Genomic DNA, 9,034 nt, shown 5'->3' on the forward strand with positions numbered 1-9,034 from the left:
TTATTCTAGCTATTAGTTGCATATAGATCATTTTTCATGATTAGTTGATGGTACAAATTGAAACTTAAGGACCGTCAACAACTCCCCCAAGCTTTCCTTTTGCTCGTCTCTGAGCAAACATAAACTCAGTGGTGGATCAGGAGTTGCTGCAGTGCTTTCTTGCCTTAAAGGTACACATGCTTTCAAATAAGATCTCATCTCTGAGTTAGAGCAAACAATTAAGATTTAAAACTCTATGTTTTTTGCTCTTTGATCAACTATAATTCTAGAGTTTTTGCAAATTTTCAAATAAAACTCAGAGATTCCTTGTATGACTCTCTCAATTCTCTCTTTTGTGGTATTTCTGGATCCTCACCAAGTCATTGATGGTGTATGCCTTTCTCTCAAGATATGTGGTATTTATGGTATGAGTCATAGTAACATTGCCTTCTCTCTCCCTACTTCTAATAAGGCTTTTGCTATCTGGAGCTTATAGGTGGGAGATAGAGTATAATATTTACAAGACATTTATTGCATAGTCAAACTGTGGATCCATAGGAATAAGTCATAAAATCAAATCAAGATGTGCATGTGTGGCGAATGAATGGTGATGATGGTGGTAGTGATGAAACATTAGTGAAAGTCTTCTTTTGCTCTTCTGAAGGATACATACCTTTCTTGCACTTGTAGCTTTCCGAAGGAATTAAGATGCTCGATTATTTATTTATTTTCACTCAGGTGGGTCTCTTGTACCTCTAATTCTACTGTCGGACACTTATCCATTTTTACCTCTCATTTCACACTCTTCTTTTTTCTTTTCTGAGGTTGGCGGGCACTTGTCCCTTTTTATTTCCTCGATCTCTTTTTTTCCGAGCACTCATCCTTCTTGAGCAACAAAGCAAGTGGTTGTAACAAATAAGACCAGAGCATTTATTTCATAGAGAATTACTAGAATATTTTTTTTGAGTGGATCTAGAGATGGAAATGAGTGGATGTGCAAGTGAATCGTACTTGAAAGGAATTACGATAGAGCAACTATTTATCATATCCATGTTAAGAGTTTATCATTGAGGTTCATTTTAGCATAGCTACTTTGTTTTATTCTCTCCTAATAGCAAACTTCTAAACTAAGCAAAGATATATATAACCAGGAAAATATTTATTGGGTTTCTAAGATTATGCATCTTTTTATTTTAGCAGAGTGTAGGTATAAAGACCGATAAAAATACTTAGCTGAGTACATGGGGGTGCTCTCCTCCAAGCTGGATTTTGACGTAATTTCTTCTGATATAACTAGTAGGTAGCAGAGGTGTACTCGTCTGTTGGAGTGACTGTCGAGACAACACTTGGACAACGGGTAGGATGTCCTCTGATTGCTGTTCTCCTTTAATCCTTGAATTCTGTGGAGCTCAAATAGACAATAAAGCTTGTGGAACTGATTAAGTGTTAGTCATAAATTTTAGCCTTGATCATATCGAGCTTCCTTTAATGAGTGTTATCTTTCTAGCAGGATCATAAACTCAATATTTTATTTTTATTTTATAAAACAAAAACATATTTATTTTATTTTTATGCCACCACAGCGAATATACTTATGGATTTTATGCCACAAGGGTATTCACATGGGGATTAGCATATCTAAACAATTTTTTATTTTCTCTTTAAGATAGCGTAAACAAGATTATACTATTTAGAGAAAGTAAATAATTAAGAGGAAAGGGATAACTAGCAAGTGTTACCTCTTAGCACGGTGTTCGGTGGTTTAAGTCCTTCGAACGGGACTCCTTATGTCCTTAGTTATCCTGGGGCTCGTCGTTAGTTATCCTGGGGCTCGTCGGATGGCATAGCTGGCGCCTCTGGCTGTGCCTCCTCTTCTGCTATGATCTCTTTCTCCTCCTATACTTGTGTTGTGGGGTATTTATCTTCGTATCTTGACACTTCTCCTTCATAGTCCGCCCATCCATCCTTGGTGTTCTGTGTCTTCTGGTTGTGGTAGCGACATCTTCTTCTTGTTCTATTCTACTTAGATCCATCAACAATATAGTTATCATTAAAGTGACAATGTACCTTCTTAGAGGGGAAGTGTAGGTGCACTTCTCCTATCCCAATGTAGATGATAGCTTTAGTAGTACTTAGAAACGGTCTTCCAAGGATGATAGGTGGATCATAATCATCTTCTCCCATGTCAATGACTAAGAAGTCTATCGGGATGAAGTGGTCATCGATCTGGACGAGGACATCTTTTGCTATACCTTCGACAATTTGGTATGTCTGATCTGCCATCTGGAGTTGGGTCTATGTTAGATATAGAGGCATTGTTCCGTACAGAAACTCATATGTCAATTTGGCCATAATGTTGACACCCGATCCGGTGTCGCAGACTGCCTTCTCAAAGGAGCATCTGTTGATTGTACATTAATTGTTAGGACACCAGGGTCATCCTTCTTGATCAAATGAGGGGATTTGAGCTGGTGATCTTGATCATTGTGAATTGTAGTGACCATCTTGGCTGATTCTGTCCATACTTGCTTCTTATTCTTGTTTTGCTTGTTCCTCATATTGGTCCTCTTTCTTGGCTCATATTGGGGTTGTTCTAGAAACTGTGAGGTTTTATTCTTGAAATAAAATGTCTCCTTCCTCTTGACGATGAAACTGATCTTGGCAGTGCTAGCGTAGATGACAGCTCCAGCAGCGTTCAGAAATGGTCTCCCTAGGATGATGGGTGACCTCTCATCAACACCAGTCTCTATTACTACGAAGTTTGCTGGGACATATAAGGTACCAATTTAGACACACATATTCTTTAGGATTCCTTGTGGGTAGCACAGTGTTCGATCTACAAACTGCAAATACATAGTTGTATCTGATAAAGGATAAGTAAAGAATTTTTCATACATTACTCTGGGCATGATGTTGACGCTCGCGCCAAAGTCACGAAGTGCTTCAGGGAAGTCCGTGCTGCCAATGGAGATTGGGATGACTGAGCGTTCAGGATCTCCTTTCTTGATTGGTAGAGATTCATCATACCACCCTCCTACGGGGTTGCTCTAATAGGCACCTACATCAAATATGTCTACAAGATTTGCAGATTCTAATCCTTCCGGTTGTGATGGTATACCGAGGTTAGTGGTAGGAACAACAACAGCTATTTGATTTACCTATGATTCTATCATTTTATTAAAGCTAATCTAGTTCTTGATGGCAGTTGAAAAATTATCCATCCTATTGTTTATAGTTTCTAGAATTTTATCATTGGATGCTAATTTCTTAGACAGGTTATCCATCAACTTACCTTGATTAGACACTAACTCTCTCAAAGGTGGTAAATTTGAATTGTGACCTTGATAATTACCTGTATAGTTACCTGAGTAGTTAGGCCTTTGTTGTTGGTTTCAACCTTGATTTTGCCGAGGACGGTAGTAGTTGTTGTTGTTGTTGATGTAGTTCACATCCTCGTGCACCTCAGGGCAACGGTTGCTTGAGTGTCCAATTTCTCCACACTCTTCACAGGTTATGTGAGAGTCAAATGTGTGCTTGACTTCCTTCTTATCTTTAATTTTCATCGAGTCTCTTCATGAGCAGGCTTATCTGCACAGACAACATGTCTACCTCCTTGAGCTGGTGCATACCTCCACTCTTCTTGCGAGTTTGAGTTCTTTCTTCATTCCAACCTTGGTTGGATGCCATCTTCTCCACAAGAGTTGTGGCTTGTGGTATGGTGAGTGATAGGAACGCTCCCCCAGCAGCAACATCCATAGTTTCACAAGTGTTGTTGCTGAGCCCATCATAAAAGGTCTGCATAAGTAGCCGATTCTCCATTCCATGATGGGAACATTCTAGGATGTAGTCTTGAAAACGCTCCCATGCTTCTGGAACAGACTCGTCATGTTGTTGCTGAAAGCTTGAAATCTTCCCACAGAGAGCATTGGTCTTGACTATGGGAAATAACTTTGCTAGAAAATTAGTGGAACAGGGTGCCCACGTAGTATTCTTCTCCTTAGTTGCGTAGAACCACTGCTTCGCTCTTCCCAAGAGTGAGAATAGAAAAAGGTGAAGTAGTATGGCGTCCTTGGGAATGCCCTTGATAGTAAATGTGCTACAAATCAATAGGAAGTGTTAGAGATGAGCACTAGCGTCTTTGTGCGGCTTCCCACAGAACTGGCTTACTTGCACCATGTTGATGAGTGTAGGCTTAAGCTCAAATGACCGATCAATGTCCGCAGCAGGTCCAGTACAGATATTGTCCGTAATGGGAGTTGAAAACTCACGGATTGACTTTTCTGCCATGGCTTCGAACTCTGATATCAAGTCTCGAACAATGTTTGGATGATCTTCCTGATTGGATTGAGCTTTGAGCTGAGATGTTGATGATGATGGTTCTATTACTCTCCTAAGCTTGTCTCTTTTCTGGGAGATCAAACTTATTCATACATCACCCTACATAAAATTATAAAAAAATAGCAAAGTAGATAGGGGTAAAACTGTGTGGGTAGAGAATTGATGTTTTGCTTAGTCACATTAGTGATGCAAATGATAACTCATTTATTCCTTTTGATAGCTAATCAACCTTCCCCGGCAACGGCGCTGAAAATGCTTGTTGACACTTCTAATGTTGTTACCAAAAGTAGATTAACTAATCTTGATAACGGTGCCAAAAATGGTAACCACCTCTCATGCCACTTAAGCCAAGTTGTCATCCTCAGCATGGCAGAGAGATGTGGTATTGAAATATGCAAATGATCCTCTAACAACTATATGAATGTGTATCTGCAAGCGCATAGATAATACCGATGTAGCATTTTAACCGGGAAGTATTCCAGGTATCATTATTTATATTTTTACCACTGGGAAGGGAATGCTAAGGAATAAATGAGGAATATGAGTATCATTGCATGTGTAATGATAAGCTTCCATCTATCTCTCTCAATACAGGGTAGCGTCATATAAAATATAGATAATGAATGAATAGTGACAAAAGATAAATACACTAATCAGCATAAACAGCCACATAAAATAATGATAAGTACCTCAACAGATATTCTAGCAAGTCATTAGCATGGAATTAGGACAAACTACAAGAATATTTCCTAAGTCATTCTAACTATACAGTCTTAGCATATTATGATTAGTGCAACTATACATGGCAATCATGGCTAGATAAAAGGTTCATTCATGTGTAGTGAGTATTACTAACGAAGATGAAGAACAAAGTAATCACTTTCCCATAATAGTACTCCTCTGCCTGCCCTATAAACAGGAGGAGGACTACAGAGGATTCAATAGGACTGTCACTCCCATGATCTACCTCATGTTCTGAAATATAGGGTACAGTAGCAAATAAATACGGTATAGGCACCACGCCTACACAATATCTATCATTTACCCATGGTACCAATGGACAAGCCATTATTGGATAAACTTTATACGATCCTAAATATGGATAAAACTCAGATCTAACTAAGCTAAGTATATAAGCATAATAAACTAAGAACAATATAATTGAGAACATAAGCAAATAGAATAAAGTCATAATCAATATAATGAAATAGACCAAACTCATATTCATAATAATGAAGAACAATGATGAACAATGAAGAACTAGAGCGAGAATTACCAAGAATCCTCTTGACGGATCCGAAAACCAATCGAAGCTTGACTCCTCCTAGTTCTAATCCTATGTAGCTATGCTAAACTAGAAATCTAGTTGATGTGGTGGCTCTATGGCTTGATCAAGGGCTTCTCCTCTTGAGATGAAAATGAATAATGAATTGTTGGCTCTCTCGAGGGGGCAGGCGCCTTGCTTATATAGCCTCCTCAAATGAACATCGGTCGTCGGATCAAACCGACCTTAATTGTGTGGTTTAGATTGATCCTCAAGGTCGGTGGAGCAAGATCCGCGAGGGGGAGCCTGATTGGCTAGGGGGCCAGGGCGGCCGCCCCACCTCCTAGGGCGAGCGCCCTAGGGTTGGCGCCCCTTGGCTTCCTGCTTCTTCCCACCTCTTCTAAAGTCTTCTAGATTGTAGAAAATTGCGCGGTTGGTTATTATCTCTATATAATCATGACATGTGGGCCTTTTCTCTGTATTTCCTAATAACCCCCTGCAGAAACAGACTTTCACCAAAACTCGTGAAATTCTGTTAGTATAAACCCTAATTCTAGCTATTAGTTGCATATAGATCCTTTTCCATGATTAGTTGACGGTTAAAATTGATACTTAAGGACCGTCAAAAATAGTCCACTGCCACTAGGATGTATTCACATTTCTTCGATGGTAGGAATGATCCCATGTAATCAATTACCCACACATCAAAGAGTTCAACCTGAAGGTTGTTGGTGAATGTCATGGCATCTATTGTATTAATATTGCCATGTCTCTGACATGGCTCACATCTTTGGATGAATTCTCTTGTGTCTTTACACATTGTTGGCCAAAAGAATCCACATTGCCAAATTTTTGCTTGTGTGCAAAATGCCCCATAATGCCCTCCATATGGTGATGAGTGGCATCTTTCAATAATTTTTATTCCTTCTTCAACTAGTACACATCTTTTGAGTAGGCCACCAGAGCATACTCGTAAAAGGTATGGCTCATCCCATATGTGAGGGCAACTCTCTTGGACAAGTTTCCTTTTATTCTCTCCTGGTGGTACATATCCTGAAGCCATAAAATTAACAATGTCTATATACCAGGGGTCAGATCTGTTGATTCCGTAGAGCATATCATCCCGAAGCGAGTCATCAATGGGCAATTCATGTGAATTCTCAAACTGCATTCTAGATAAATGATTGGCAATAGAATTTTCTACTCCTTTTTTATCTTTTATCTCTAGGTCAAATTCTTAGAGTAACAAAATCTATCGTATCAAACAGGGTTTAGCGTCTTTCTTAGTGAGCAAATATTTTTAGGTAGCATGATTAGAATAAACAATTATTTTAGCTCCCACTAAGTAAGATCTAAATTTATAGATAGCAAAAACAACAGTAAGGAGCTCTTTTTCAGTACTTGCATAATTAAGTTGAGATCCTATCAAGGTTTTGCTAGCATAAGCTATTTCATGATGCTTTTTATCTTTAGTCTACTCCAAAACTTCCCCCACAGCATAATCACTTGCATCACACATAATTTCAAAAGGTAAAGACCAATCATGGGCTTAAATGATTGGTGCTAAGATGAGTGCTTTCTTTAAAATTTCAAAAGATCTTAAACATTCATCATCAAATTCAAAAGAAACATCTTTGGCTAGCAAACGAGTAAGAGGTCTAGCAATAAATGAGAAATCTTTTATAAATTTACAATAAAAACCAGCATGGCTAAGAAAACTTCTAATTCCTTTGTCATTCACAGGTGGAGGTAGCTGCTCAATCACTTCAATTTTAGCTCTGTCTACCTCTATACCTCTTTCAGACACTAGGTGTCCTAGCACTATTCCTTCTCTAACCATAAAATGACACTTTTCCTAATTAAGGACTAAGTGCTTTTCTTCACATCTTTGCAAAACTCTATCTAAATTTTCAAGACAATCATCAAAAGTTTTTTTATAAACAGAAAAATCTCTATGAGGACTTCCATAATCTCTTCAATTATTTCATAAAATATAGACATCATGCATCTTTGAAAAGAAGCGGGAGCGTTATACAACCCAAAAGACATCCTACGATAGGCATAAGTTCCATAGGGACATGTAAAAGTAGTTTTGCTTTGATCATTGGGATGGATAGGGAGTTGATGATATCGTGAATATCCATCAAGAAAATAGAAGTAAGAATGATTGGCTAACCGCTCTAACATTTCACCATTGAAAGGCAACAAGAAGTGATCCTTCCTAGTTGCTTTATTAAGCTTTCTATAGTCTATGCACATCTGCCATCCTATGATGGTTCGTTGAGGGATGAACTCATTTTTTTTTCATTTTTGACAATAGTCATGCCTCTCTTTTTAGGCACAACTTGGACAGGGCTTACCCACTCACTGTGTGGCACAGAATAAATGATCCCTACGTGCAACAGTTTCAAAACTTCCTTTTTAACAACCTCTCGCATCGCATTGTTGAGTCTACGTTGGAGTTCTCTAGAAGGTAGAATATTTGAATCTGTGGGAATGCGATGGGTACAAAGAGCATGACTAATTCTTTTAAGGTTTTGGAGTGAGTAGCCAAAGGCTGAGTGATGTCTCTCTAAGAAAGCCATTAAGTGCAGAGTTTGCTCCTAAGTGAGTTTATCACTTATGATCACATGAGACTCTGAATCGTTATCTAGAAAAGCATATTTAAGAGCTGCATAACACATATTCTACAAAGCTGTGGAATTATGTTAGATAACCCCCTATACTATGTTGATATTATGTTGTATTGATCCTTTTTATGATTGGTTGACAGGTTGCTTTATGGTAGTTAAGGACCGTCAACATTACTCGCATTAAGCTCCACCTTTGTTACAAATCGACCTTTGCTATAGTGTAATTTGTGATCTTGTAGAAAATTTTTATAGGCTATTCACCCCTCTCTAGCTATCTAGATCCTATTAGGTACAAATCTAAGGTTCACTGAGAGATTGATGGGAGTCTCAGGGTACAAAAGACGTTTTTAAACATGTTTTATTTGGAATGACTATTAGGTCATGGCAAAAAATATTTGAATTAAGTCTTCCATAATCATAAATGCTTCATATATTATCTTATCATGTGTATTTTTGCAATATCCCATAAAACAACTTTAGAGTACCAAAACTTATGGAACTTACTAAATTAAGACCCATCTTGCTATGATGCATTATGAAACATTGTCATTTTATGATATTTTGGCGATCATATTATTTAAGAGCCACCAATACACACATGATAATTTTGGAGTACTTTTTGTTAACTTGTGGCTATATTAGTTGGAAGTTGATTATATAATTATGTTCTTTATTAGTTTATTTGTATATGTGATCAATTATACGTTGTATATTATGATATTGCACCAGCTTGAAGTATTTGTGGTTGGTTCATTTCATCCAATCTAAATATGGGACGGTTAGGTTCAATGAGTTCTTTGCGTTAGACCCGTGAATTAGC

The sequence above is a fragment of the Sorghum bicolor genome, chromosome 10, assembly GCF_000003195.3.
Source record: "Sorghum bicolor cultivar BTx623 chromosome 10, Sorghum_bicolor_NCBIv3, whole genome shotgun sequence".
NCBI lineage: Eukaryota > Viridiplantae > Streptophyta > Magnoliopsida > Poales > Poaceae > Sorghum > Sorghum bicolor.